Genomic DNA, 13,169 nt, shown 5'->3' with positions numbered 1-13,169 from the left:
AAAGGTAGTGTTGTTTTTTCTAAAAAAAAAAAAGTTTAGGGGTACTCTCATTTTGACTCAAGAAAATCACCATTTTATAGTTCAAATTGGGGGAAATAAATAATACAGTAAATGGACAAAAGTACAAAGATTCACAAAATGTTTAGGGTTACAGGTAGGTAGCCGTGTTGGTCTGCCATGGTCAAAACAAAATAAAAATAAAAAATAAAAAAATTCCTTCCAGTAGCACCTTAAAGACCAACTGAGTTAGTTCTAGGTATGAGCTTTCGTGTGCATGCACACTTCTTCAGATACACTGAAACAGAAGTCACCGGACCTTTCTATATAGTGAGAAGGTGGGGAGGGGTATTACTCAGAAGGGTGGTGGGAATGGGTGATTGGCAGATAGCTGCGATGAGCCTGTTGACGACTCTTAACGACTGCAATAGGTCTAACAGGAAAAAGCAAGGGGTGAGAAGGTGAAAAATGGCTTTGTCATGTATAATGAGATAAGAATCCAATGTCTTTGTTCAAACCAGGTCTCTCCATAGTTTTAAGTTTGGTGATAAGTTGCAATTCAGCAGCTTCTCTTTCCAGTCTATTTCTGAAATTCCTTTGTAATAGAACAGCTACTTTGAGATCTTGTATAGAATGTCCTGGGAGATTGAAGTGTTCTCCTACTGGTTTTTCTGTCTTGTGGTTCCTGATGTCGGATTTATGTCCGTTTATTCTTTGGCGTAAGGTCTGGCCTGTTTGTCCAATATAGAGAGCTAAAGGACACTGTTGGCATTTTATGGCATACACAATGTTAGACGATGAGCAATTAAATAGTCCCGAGATGGTATGTGTGATGTTGTTGGGGCCAGTAATGGTGTTGTCCGGGTGTATCTGCCACATACACCCGGACAACACCATTACTGGCCCCAACAACATCACACATACCATCTCGGGACTATTTAATTGCTCATCGTCTAACATTGTGTATGCCATAAAATGCCAACAGTGTCCTTCAGCTCTCTATATTGGACAAACAGGCCAGACCTTACTCCAAAGAATAAACGGACATAAATCCGACATCAGGAACCACAAGACAGAAAAACCAGTAGGAGAACACTTCAATCTCCCAGGACATTCTATACAAGATCTCAAAGTAGCTGTTCTATTACAAAGGAATTTCAGAAATAGACTGGAAAGAGAAGCTGCTGAATTGCAACTTATCACCAAACTTAAAACTATGGAGAGACCTGGTTTGAACAAAGACATTGGATTCTTATCTCATTATACATGACAAAGCCATTTTTCACCTTCTCACCCCTTGCTTTTTCCTGTTAGACCTATTGCAGTCGTTAAGAGTCGTCAACAGGCTCATCGCAGCTATCTGCCAATCACCCATTCCCACCACCCTTCTGAGTAATACCCCTCCCCACCTTCTCACTATATAGAAAGGTCCGGTGACTTCTGTTTCAGTGTATCTGAAGAAGTGTGCATGCACACGAAAGCTCATACCTAGAACTAACTCAGTTGGTCTTTAAGGTGCTACTGGAAGGAATTTTTTTATTTTTTATTTTTATTTTGTTTTGAAAATGTTTAGGGGTATGTGTACCCCTGTGTACCCCAGGAAAAAAAGCACTGTACAAAGGCAAAGGGTAAAGGACCCCTGGATGGTTAAGTTCAATCAAAGGCAACCATGGGGTTGCGGCGCTCATCTCGCTTTCAGGCCAAGGGAGCGAGCATTTGTCCACAGACAGCTTTCTGGGTCATATGGCCAGCATGACTAAACCACTTCTGGCACAACAGGACACCATGATGGAAGCCAGAGTGCACAGAAATGCCATTTACCTTCCCACCACAGTGGTACCTATTTATCTATTTATCTATTTGTACTGCCGTGCTTTCAAACTGCTTGGTTGGCAGAAGCTGGGACAGAGCAACAGGAGTTCACCCCATCAAGCAGATTCGAACCTCTGACCTTCCGATTAGCAAGCTCAAAAGGCTCAGTGGTTTAGACGACAGTGCCACCCGCCTCCCTTCAGTTTTATATAGTTGGCACAGCATATTTGCAATTGTAATCATCTTTGCTCCTGACACTTTTTAACCAGTTTCCACTGGTTTATCCCAGACATTCACCCACAAAGATACCTATTCGGGAAATGGCAGGTGTGGTATTGCTAAGTGTTCCGCAATGTTAACCTTTGATCAAAATACATGGTATGAATCAGTGTGATATCACTGGGCAGCTGTGGGATATATAAAACCTAATGTAGGAATCTCTTCTGAAAGTATTCTTCTGCCCATTAGCACCAGTCTATTATCCTCAGCAACTTGTCATTATATTCCTCCTCTCACTCCCTGGTATCAGTTATCCTTTCATGTTTCTACAACCTTTGTGCATCATATTTGATGAAGACTCCCTTTTGCTCCTCTGCCTTACTAATAAGATGCTGAATTGCATGCTCATTTCTCTAGCCTTAAATAGGACATGCCCAGTGCTAGATCCAGCCAATCAATGAGGTCATGTATCCATAGCAGTGACCAGAGGAAGAATCACCGCTAAGAGGAGCGCAGGGAGTAGCAGAAGTACCAGCACAACTGGATGCTTTTGTCTGTCCCAGCTGCAACCAAACATGTCTCTCCTGTATCTGTTTCTCCAGCCACAACAGATGCTGTAACTTTCCAACAGTTTGACTTCTCCCCTGAAGGTGCACTCTTCCATCGTCTTCTGAGATAGATGGATGCCAACTTAGTAGTGTGTAGACCACCTAGCATATATATATATATATATATATATATATATATATATATATATGCAGGTTTTGGTGTCCTCGGGTGTCTTCCCGTGTAAAAGTTGGGGTGTCTAGGCGACGTTTCGACGAGGTCTCACTCGTCATCTTCAGGCTGGTGCTTTCGGCTTCTTGTTACTGGAACAGAGCAGGATCTCAGTGTTTGAGTTCCTATAAATACTGTAGAGGGGGTGTGGTGTATAGCCTCCAATGTTCTGGGCAGAGAGGAAGTTCCCAGGCTAGTGTGCCTTTTCTTCTTTTGTTCCTTAATTACTTGAGAGATATCTTGAGTGATTTCTTGAGTGGTATCCTGAGTACCACTTAGGTGGGTCATTAGGTGTGGATTAGTTGTTAAAGTCTTTGTGTCTTGACCTCTTGAACTTTGTGAAGAGTTTTCCTGAGAAGATGGCTGTACTGTACTTAGTTGTGCTCTGGCTTGGCTTCGTGTATAGGGGCGAGCTGTGGTTTTGTGGCTTGTGTCAGCCAGATCTGTGTAGGGATTGCAGGGGGGTGCAGCATCCGGAGGTGCCACCATGGATTGGCTACTGGATGGTGTCTGTAATTCATCTGTGGAGAGGGTCTGGGTTTGGGTCTGGTGTGGTTGATTGGTGTTGGCGTTCTGTGTGCCTCTGGATCTGGTGTCAGTTTTTGTGGGGAGGGCTAATTTCCAGATGTCTGGCAAGCGGGATGTGTCGTCACGCTTGTTCATGTTGTGAGGGTGTTTCTCTATCTCGATGGCTTCCATGATTATTCTCTTGATTATTCTCATGATTATTCCTGTACCCGTGAAAATCTACGAAAGCATATATATATATATATATATATATATATATATATATATATCTCATGCGGATGTCTGCTTATCATCTTCCAAAGCAATTACTCTATTCAGAACTTAAAAATGGAAAGCGTAATGCTGGTGGTCAACAAAAGAGGTTCAAAGACTCTCTCAAGGCAAATCTTTTTTAAAAAAGTAGTATAAACACCGACAACTGGGAAACACTGGCCTGCGAACACTCCAATTGGAGAGCAGCCTTTACCAAAGGTGTCATGGGCTTTGAAGAGGCTCAAACTCAAGACGAAAGGGAGAAACATGCTAAGGCATGCTTGGCAAACCCTCACCGTGATCAACTTCCACCCAAAAACCTATGTCCCCACAGTGGAAGGACGTGTGGATCCAGAATTGGCCTCACTTACGGACTCACTGTTAAAACCGTGTATATGGAATACAATCTTACTCGGCTACAAGTGATAGAAGGAGAAGGAGAAGGAGAGGGAGATGGAGAGGAAGAGGAAGAAGAATGTAGATGGCCCTGGGTTCAACTGCTAGTGTCTCCAGTTAAAGCATCTCTGGTACCACGGCTGGGAAAAACCAGGCATTACTAGACAGAGAACAACAATATTGTGCAATAGCTGTCAGCAGGGGCATTGCCTGACCTCCCATTGCCCATGTTCTGCAGTTTACCAGGAGGTAGACAGGGAAGGGTGAGGTGGCAGCAAGATCAGCATGGTGCAAACGCCCCAGCGGGAGTGCCAGATTGGCTCCACCAGCACATTTGCATCTCACTGACCTCGCCATTCCTCCTCTACCTCTCAGGAAGCAGCAGCAACCTGGCTGCCAGGTCAGGTAAGCGCCTCGTCCTGCTGGCTGCTGATTCTGGACAGATGGACCAATAGTTAGACTCACTTAAGGTAGCTTCCTACATTGCCAATTGCTTCTGTGTATAGCAATTATGAGACAACCACATCGAATCTTCCCTCCAGTCAAGCATGGTGGCTCTGTTGAATTAAAGAGGCTCACTGTGATTTTGAATTTTATCATATGCTCCGTGAGATTCAGCTGTTTGGTATGCATATGCTCACGTCCGCATGGAGGTAATGCTAAAGGACAGATTGAAGTAAACCAAAGGGGTCAACGTTAACATGATTATGAAAAAGCAAGTCTGCAATGGAAATTTGGCCAGCGCGTTCCTACATTTCTTGCTCATTGATGGAGCTGGACTGACATCTCAATAAACCTACATCCTTCCTTACGTCTACAAAACGAGGATTTCCTTTCAGGCTGCTTTGAAGCTTACTGCCAATACGTTTCAACCTTCATGGACCTACCACCGTTAAGAATGGGAGAAGAGCATTAATGGGTCGGATCCAGAGTCAGCGCAGCTGCCGATGGCAGCCACTTCCAGATGCTTTAGTTGCAAAAGTTTAGTGGAAGTGTATAAACAACAATGGGCATTAGTAGAAATACGTTTCTGAGCACAATTCAAAGTGTTGGTGCTGACCTTTAAAGCCCTAAATGGCCTCGGTCCAGTATATTTGAAGGAGCGTCTCCACCCCCATCGTTCTACCCGGACACTGAGGTCCAGCACCAAGGGCCTTCTGGAGGTTCCCTCACTGCAAGAAGCCAAGTTACAGGGAACCAGGCAGAGGGCCTTCTCGGTAGTGGCGCCCTCCCTGTGGAATGCCCTCCCACCAGATGTCAAAGAGAACAACAACTACCAGACTTTTAGAAGACATCTGAAGGCGGCCCTGTTTAGGGAGGCTTTTAATGTTTGATGTAGTACAGTATTTTAATATATTTTTTTTGAAGCCGCCCATCGTGGCTGGGGAAGCCCAGCCAGATGGGCGGGGTATAAATAATAAATTATTATTATTATTATTATTATTATTATTATTATTATTATTATTAAAAACTACAGATTTGCACAGAGCACTTCGGACAACAGCAGCCTTATGTGCAGGTAGAAGTCTTGGCAAATGTGGGACATTTTTGGCTGTAACATAATTGGATCGAAAAGCACCTCTGCTCAATCCACCCCAACGATCTCTGGGGCAAACCTGCAAGGAAAGCCTCTCCTCTTCCTGGAAGGGAGGGATTGTGATCAGGAGCCGCTTCCCACGCTTCGCAGGGGGCGTGCCGACCCCCTGCTCGTCATCTCTGCTGATGCACCACACTCCCCGGTCAGTCTTCCAAAAGGTAGGAAGCTCGGGGGCGGGGTTTAGCCGCTCAAATGCGGCCGCAGCAGCTCTTCACCTCATTGTGCTGCCGGGTTTCAACAGGTCACCCACCCTTCACTTTAGTTCATTCCTTTTTACACTTGACCTTGCTATGGACCTATGGTTGGTCGCCCTGGTTGCCCAGGGGGCCTGGTAGGAGTTTTTTCCCAATTGGCAAATTGGCACTGGCCTCTTGGTTTTTTAGCAACTCGTCACAACTTTTCCGTTATTGGCGGTTAGGCATTGGAATCTGTTGTTGGTGTATGAAAGGGCAGGGTGTGGCCATCGCCTACCCCTTCCTTATGGGTATTCCATTAAAGGAATCCGGGGTCGTGGATCCTGTCCGATGCCCTGCTGTGGCTGGGGGCCATGGCACGACCCCCGGTGACATCAGGGGAGAGCTTACAGTTGTATTTGCATCAACAGGCTCCCCCTACTGGTGGTTAACCCTTGTTAGACTCACCCCTCCCTTAGGGGTGGAGTCGAACTTTGTTGTTTTTCCAGTGCCTAAGCCAATACCTCTCACATGCTGTAATCAATAAAGTTGTCGCCTTTTCTAGCCATTAACCCTAAATACTGTGTCCATGTGTCTTTCTTATCCACAAGCGTGGGGGGAGGGTCCTCGAATCACAAAACTCAATGGCTGAAGACAGGTGTACATTTTTCTCAGTGGGGTGAGTGCAATGGCACTATCTGGCCTTTTCAGTCTCTGAGGCCACAGGATGCTTGGCAAGGTGTGAGATGAAGTGACCTGAAGCAGAGGACCAGTAGCAACTGGTGGCAAGGGGCAGGTCTCAGATAACAGAGAGAGCCAGTTCCAAGCAGCTGGTTGGTTGCAAGTATTGTGGGACTTGGGAGAGCTCCCAGAAACAACAAAAGTTCATCAAAGTTAGTTATATCTAACTTATATCTCTTATATATCCTTATATCTCCAAGGAGGGCACAGGAATTAGAACCCTGCTCCTCAGGGAAAGTTATCAGGAATTTAAAGGAGAAAAGTATGCCATTGAAGCCCAATCCATTTTAAGCCTGGAGCATATATATGTATATATTTATGCCAGAGTTTGCGGAGAAAGAATGTGAAGAAATTGAATACTCTTTAAGCCCCGGGTTTAACAGCTGAGTTTGCTGACAACGCCAACCTATCTTAATCCAGCTAGTTTAATCTAGACCTTTCCATGTTTACTCCATGGACTATGATTCACTGTTTATTTATTATTCTAATTATTTTATACTTTAAGGATGATAGCCCACCATTCTTATTTAAACAAATCTCAGAGCAGTTTTCTAAACGCATTGGAGTGATAGTGAACACATGGCTTCATTCATTGGTAATGAAATAATTTCTTGTTAACATCGCCGTGAAAATGTAAGGCTGAACAAAGTTGAAAATAATATTATGAACACAAGAACCCTTTTGAAAAATGCTCACTGATTCACAAAAAAGATAGAAAAATTGGCCATTGAATTTGTACCCATGCAGTTTTTTTTTTTGAAAAGTAAGGCAGTAAACTTCTGTAAAAGAAATGCCAAATATACCAGAAAATTATTAAAATAATCATACATAACCAGACAAACAACACCATCCACGTTCCAAAATATGTATCTTTGGTTATCATGAAGTTTAAAAAAAAAATTGTTTGCATGTACATCGTATATTATTTTCACTCAATGCAATTGCCAGCCCCGGCAGCCATTTCAAAATGACACCTCAATCATGAATTATATGTTGGCAGAATGGGGGATAATGTAGGCTTGTCATATGTCTGGAATTGCCTGGACATATGGCAAGGCTGCATTATCCCCATTTTGCCAATTTCCTGGACATATGCGGAATACTGCAGTCGGAAACAGTGTCCAAGCAGAAATCAGGAAAATGTCTGGGAAAATCCAGGTGTATAGTCAATAGAGGGATGTTGCTGGCTAGTTTTCTGCTATACCTTAGAACCACCACTTCTGATGGCTAGAGGGTGGTGTTGCAGCTACCAGGTCAACAGAGATACCAATAGGATCCCACAAGACCAATTTTATATGCTGACTCTGGCCCAAGTCTTTGGCTGAGCTTCTCTTTGACTGCCCATCCTTGCTTGCCTTCAGGCCACCTGTATTGATAGAATAATATTAGAAGTTGCTATAATTAACACGGTTTGAGGAAAGGGGAAGAAAACAGATTTAGTTTGCTCAATTTTCCCTCTTGCCCGTAGTGTTGCCAACCATCTTCCTTCACTGCCTTGATTTCTCCTGCATGCAGATTAATAGCAACTGGGGGGGGGCAGGGGGGACACCGACCTTTTGCCCTTCCTATAGCTACAGCCAGTTTCTCCTTGCTGCTAACAAAGTATGAATGAATGATGGGCATTTTCTCCTCTCACTTTACTAAATCAAACTGAACACTTCTGACACCGCAGCTGGATAAGCCGTAACTAAATCATCTTTCTTAGCGGGAGGAAAGGCGTGTTGTAAACAAAGCATACTTCCTGGGAAACCACCAAGATTGCTTCCTTGTCTTCTCTTGTTTTGGTAAGTCGTTACCCTTGACTGGTGACCTGTTCCAAATTTGCAACTATATGCAGAGATGGATGAATTACAAGCCTTCTGTGAGCAGACAACAGATGTGGGGAACAGTTTTGACATGGTCTCTCATATGTTCCCTTGGAAGTGAGGCTTCAGGAGTGAGGCCTGCCATCTATTCCTTATGCTGCCCTCACCAGGACTGGATTTAGGTTTGATGAGGCCCTAAGCTACTGAAGGTGATGGGGCCCTTTATATGTCCAGCTGTCCTTTCTCAACAACAAATTGTTGCTTTTTTTGCATTGAATATATGCTATATGCTAATTTATGGACATAACAGGTATCAAAAGCCATTTGCACATAACAAATAGGAGACTGCACAACCCTAAACACTATTGCTGTATATAGGTTTTATTTTATTTGTTTTTTATCTCATATTTTGAAACTGTACATCCAGGTTTGTTTTTTCTTTTATTTTTGGGGGGGCCTCCAGGAGATTGGGGCCCTAAGCTATAGCTTTATTCAGCTTATACGTAAATCCGGCACTGGCCCTCAGAGTTTGATTTTCTGGTTTGTTTGTTTTTTTAAAAAAATGTAATTACAACACTGTTGCTTTTAGATACAAGGAACAAGTGTTTTGTTTTTAAACAGGTGACACATAAAACGAACAAACATCCCATATAGGAAAAGTTATATTGTCGTAAAAGTTCCACGGGTTGTCATAAAAGTTAATTTCTGGGGTGCCCCCAGGCAAAGGAGCTCTAGCATGCATGCAATGCAATAACTCAAGGTGTATCCCAAGACCAGCTCTGCAAGCTGAGGAACTAAGGCTGTTCGGCAGCAGAAACACTAGGTAAATACATTCAAAATTAGAAGGTTGTCGGACAGGGAACTTGGAAGGGAGATGGAAAGGCATGGCACAGTGACCAAGCTTCTGCATGATATTCATGTTGATGTTCTAGCAAGAACTGTGGCAGGCAGCTCTGAGGGAGGCTAAATCTGTCTGCTCCTGCTCCTTAATCCAACTAGGTGTCAGACTTCAGGGAATCTGATCCTCCTCCCTCATGGCAGGTTGCCAGTAATGGAAATACAAGAAGCTCTTACCAAGGTATTTTATCCAATATTCACAGAGAGAGATGGAGGATGCCTTCTCTAGGATAATGGTGTTGCTCCGAGTAATCTCCCCTCCACCACTTTACTCTTGGTCGTCAGAAGCTCCACCCCTTTTGTGGTGGCTGTGTAAGGCCCTACGTCTACAGTGGTACCTTGGGTTAAGTACTTAATTCGTTCCGGAGGTCCATTCTTGACCTGAAACTGTTCTTAACTTGAAGCACCACTTTAGCTAATGGGGCCTCCTGCTGCCGCCGCACCGCCGGAGCGCGATTTCTATTCTCATCCTGAAGCAAAGTTCTTAACCTGAAGCACTATTTCTGGGTTAGCGGAGTCTGTAACCTGAAGCGTATGTAACCTGAAGCGTATGTAACCTGAGGTACCACTGTATTCACTTTCTGCTCTCCTACTTTCACTGCCCTCCTGGTCCTAGGAGAAGGGGGGTCTGGAATGCTTTCTAATGAGAAAGCTGTTCTGTCAGTCAGCTGTTCTGACTGCTGCTCCCAACTCCCCTTCTTCCATTATCTCCCAGCTTTGTCCTTCTTCTGTCTCAAAGTCATGACCTTCTGCAAACTACCGTTGTAAATCTATACTGTCCTCCTCCTTTCAGGAAGGTTCAGGAGAAGGTGGGGGGGTCTCCACCATTCCTCTTCAGTCCAGTCCCTGTCACCAGGTTACCATCTGCACCAGGCCCTCCTAGTAGTCCAGTATGAATCCTGCCTGGCAAATGTCTATCCATTCACCAACATGATTCAGTAACTACAACAGTGGATCTGATAGATTACAAATAGTCCAGTGAGGATCACTAAGTCTGGAGGAAGGACAATAGCAGGATTAGGGATGCCAGAGAATTCCAACAAAAACAGGGAGCAGAAATTTCCCATTGTTAAGTACTAAGTTTGGATCCTAGAACAATAGGCAGGTAGGATCCTAGAATGCAACAACCTGATGGCCTGCAGGAGCAGCCCAATCAGGCTTCAGGAGTGATGCAGAATCAGCCAGTCAGACGGAACCCATCATGTAAATAATGTATATAAAGCCAGAGGTTTTGGGGGAAATTCATTCACTGTTTTAAGAGGTGCAATAAAGAGTATATTTCACCCATGTTTTCTTATTTGTCTCATGTATGGAATAGAAATCAATTCATCAATACAATCAGTATTCACTGTTGTTGTTTTCAGTCTGCAAATGATATCATGGAACCATATAATTGTAGAGTTTAAAAGGACCCTGGGGTTCATCTAGTGTAGAGCTTTCCAAACTGTGTGTCATGACATGTCAGTGTGTCGGCTGCAGTGTGTAGGTGTGTGGTGTAATATGTGTCTGTATTTCTTGTAAGGGGTTAGTTTAACCTCTGGTTTGCTCGTAAAACTGAATTACTGTGTCACGAAATAATGCCAAACTGAATTAATGGGTTGCGAAATGATGCATGTCTTAAAAGTGTGTCACCAACATGAAAAATTTGGAAAGCTCTGATCTAGTCCAATGCCCTGCAATGCAGGAATATGCAGCTGTCCCATCTGGGGATCGAACCTGCAAACTTGGCATTATCAGCACCACGCTCTAAGCAACTAAGCTACCCCCAACGTCCTTTGCACGGCATTTCCTTTGCACTGAAATGAACGGGGTAGAATAACATAATGACTGTGCAACTTACATAATTGACATCATTTTGCCACAGTGGACTGTGAGACAGAAAATGTAGTTTGGGGTGTAAGATTCACTGCAGCACTAACTGCGGTGTCCATGGGGCGGAATGGAGAATGTTGCTTTACTACACCTCTACATAGGGCACAATTGTCTGATTCCTCTTGCCTGGCTTGTCCTGCATCCAGTACCACAAATCTTCCTGCTCTGAATGCTGTCAAAAGGGGATGCATGAATGATGTGACCCGAGCCCCACTTCGCAGCCCCATACCTCCCTTAGTCCATTGATGGTTTGGGAGAAAAGAGACTTGAAATAGCAGAGCACAGGAAGGTTAATATAAGGCAGGAAAGGAGGACGTTTCTATACTCCATCCCCACCCAAACACCCCATCCTCCACTTTGCACATAAATAGAGTGGACCCTTCAGCAGGCAAATGTGTTTGCCCCCCCCCCCCATGGCTGGCTCAGCTCTCAGAAGCATCAGACCCACAGCTTTTGGGTATGGAAATCACTGGCCTAGCACAATGAATTAATTGCTGCTACAGTGCAAATTTCAACAGCAGCATATGGCTACGAAAAAAAATGTTTGCTGCAGTTCAGAGGGGGGACTTTGAGGAGGCTATATTTCTGTCTGTAAAAAAAATAAAATAGAATGCCCCCCCCCTTTTGATTTCAGAGTGAAAGAACCAGGAGTTAGCCAATATAAAATTAACGTGATATATCATGCAGCAGAAGGATTCAAGCACATAGTTTATGGTGATAAATGATTTTCCATGACAGCAAAAATATGACAATGAAAGGAAGACAAATGCATTTCCTGGATTGACTCAGTAATTCTGATTAGGTTGCCTTTCCTGTAAAGGATTATGTAGGACAAGCTGACATGATCACCTGGAATTACCTAATCCAATAGGCATTACGTGTGACAGATAAAACATCTGTTTAAAGAAAATAAAGTGCACTTAGCCATGGGGCTCAAGATGCTGACCAAAACCAGATCAAATAAAAGGCATAGAGTTTCCCCGGCAAAGACACTGTCGAGAGCTTGCAAACAATTTATAGTCCAACAAAGCCATGCCTTTGCCATCCATTTCAACTCCTATTGATTAGCAAGCTGCAGCTCACTTGACCAAGCTAATTGTACAACCCACTGAAGGAGGACTGTGAATGAGATTTAAAGCGGAGTCGCTCCAAGAAGGGGAGGGCTGTAACAAAAGAGACCGTTCCAAGTAAACGTTGGGAAGAAGTAAACGTAAATTGCTCAGAGGCAGCCCTAGGCAAAGCAGAGCCACAGTTACAAAGCTCTCTCAGATGAGCACCATTCATGTCATTCGCTGCAATCCCAAGCATATGTCCTAGAAAGGCAAGTCCTGTTGAATTCAGAGGGACTTAATTTTCTTTAAAATATATTTTTAGTAAAGATTTCTGCGTTTACAAAAATACATGCATTGTCTCTTTTTTCAAGTTGTGTTTTCTACAGATCAGTTTCATTTGTTGTGAGACATTAATGTTGCATACAGTGTTAGGTTAGGAAGAAAAGAAGGGGAAAGAGGGGAAGGGGGAAAATGGCAAATGGTGTTGGGTGGCAATACTCCTCTTCTGCTTAGTGTATGTGTGGAGTTTTGTGTCATTGTCACGTGTGGGTTCTCTTAATATTCGCTTGTTGTATTTCCTTGGTGGTGAGAGAGGTTGGGAGTGGCGTAGGGTGTTGTTGGTTGTCTTTGGTTGGCTGTAGTGAGATTTGTTTTTGTGTGAGAGTGGGGTATGTGTGTGTGTGTTTTTGGATCAGGTTAGCCAGATTGATTTGTCTGCTGTTGGCAGATTCTTGTTCTTCTCTTGTTGGGCTGTTATGTATGTGATAAAGGGGAACCATACAGGGATGAAGGCGTCTTCTATTTGGAGGGACTTACTTTTGAGTAGGATTGGGAGAGAAACTCAATTCCGTTCACTTTTAAATGTGAACTTATCAAATTTTCACTTTCTGAAATATTACACAGACCGAAACACAGCCGTCCTTTGAAATTCACGTTTCTCTGAATTTTGCAGTGCAGTTCTCCTGCCAAACAATGTGTACAAAGAGGTATATACCAGGATGAGTGCATATATTAGTGAAAATAACACAAGGGTGCATTACATTCAGGGAAA

At 43.6% G+C, this 13,169-nt stretch overlaps 1 long non-coding RNA gene across 1 annotated transcript in view; it reads right to left on the bottom strand.

Moving 5' to 3' along the window:
- LOC309343194 overlaps positions 1-13,169 on the bottom strand; it is a 244,646-nt gene that overhangs the window by 139,044 nt on the left and 92,433 nt on the right. The gene's annotated exons all lie outside the window — the stretch shown is intronic.

This window comes from Podarcis erhardii, assembly GCF_964252035.2.
Source record: "Podarcis erhardii genome assembly, chromosome: 5".
NCBI lineage: Eukaryota > Metazoa > Chordata > Lepidosauria > Squamata > Lacertidae > Podarcis > Podarcis erhardii.
The sequence above is the reverse complement of the archived record's forward strand: the minus strand, read 5'-3'. Positions and strand labels throughout refer to the sequence as shown.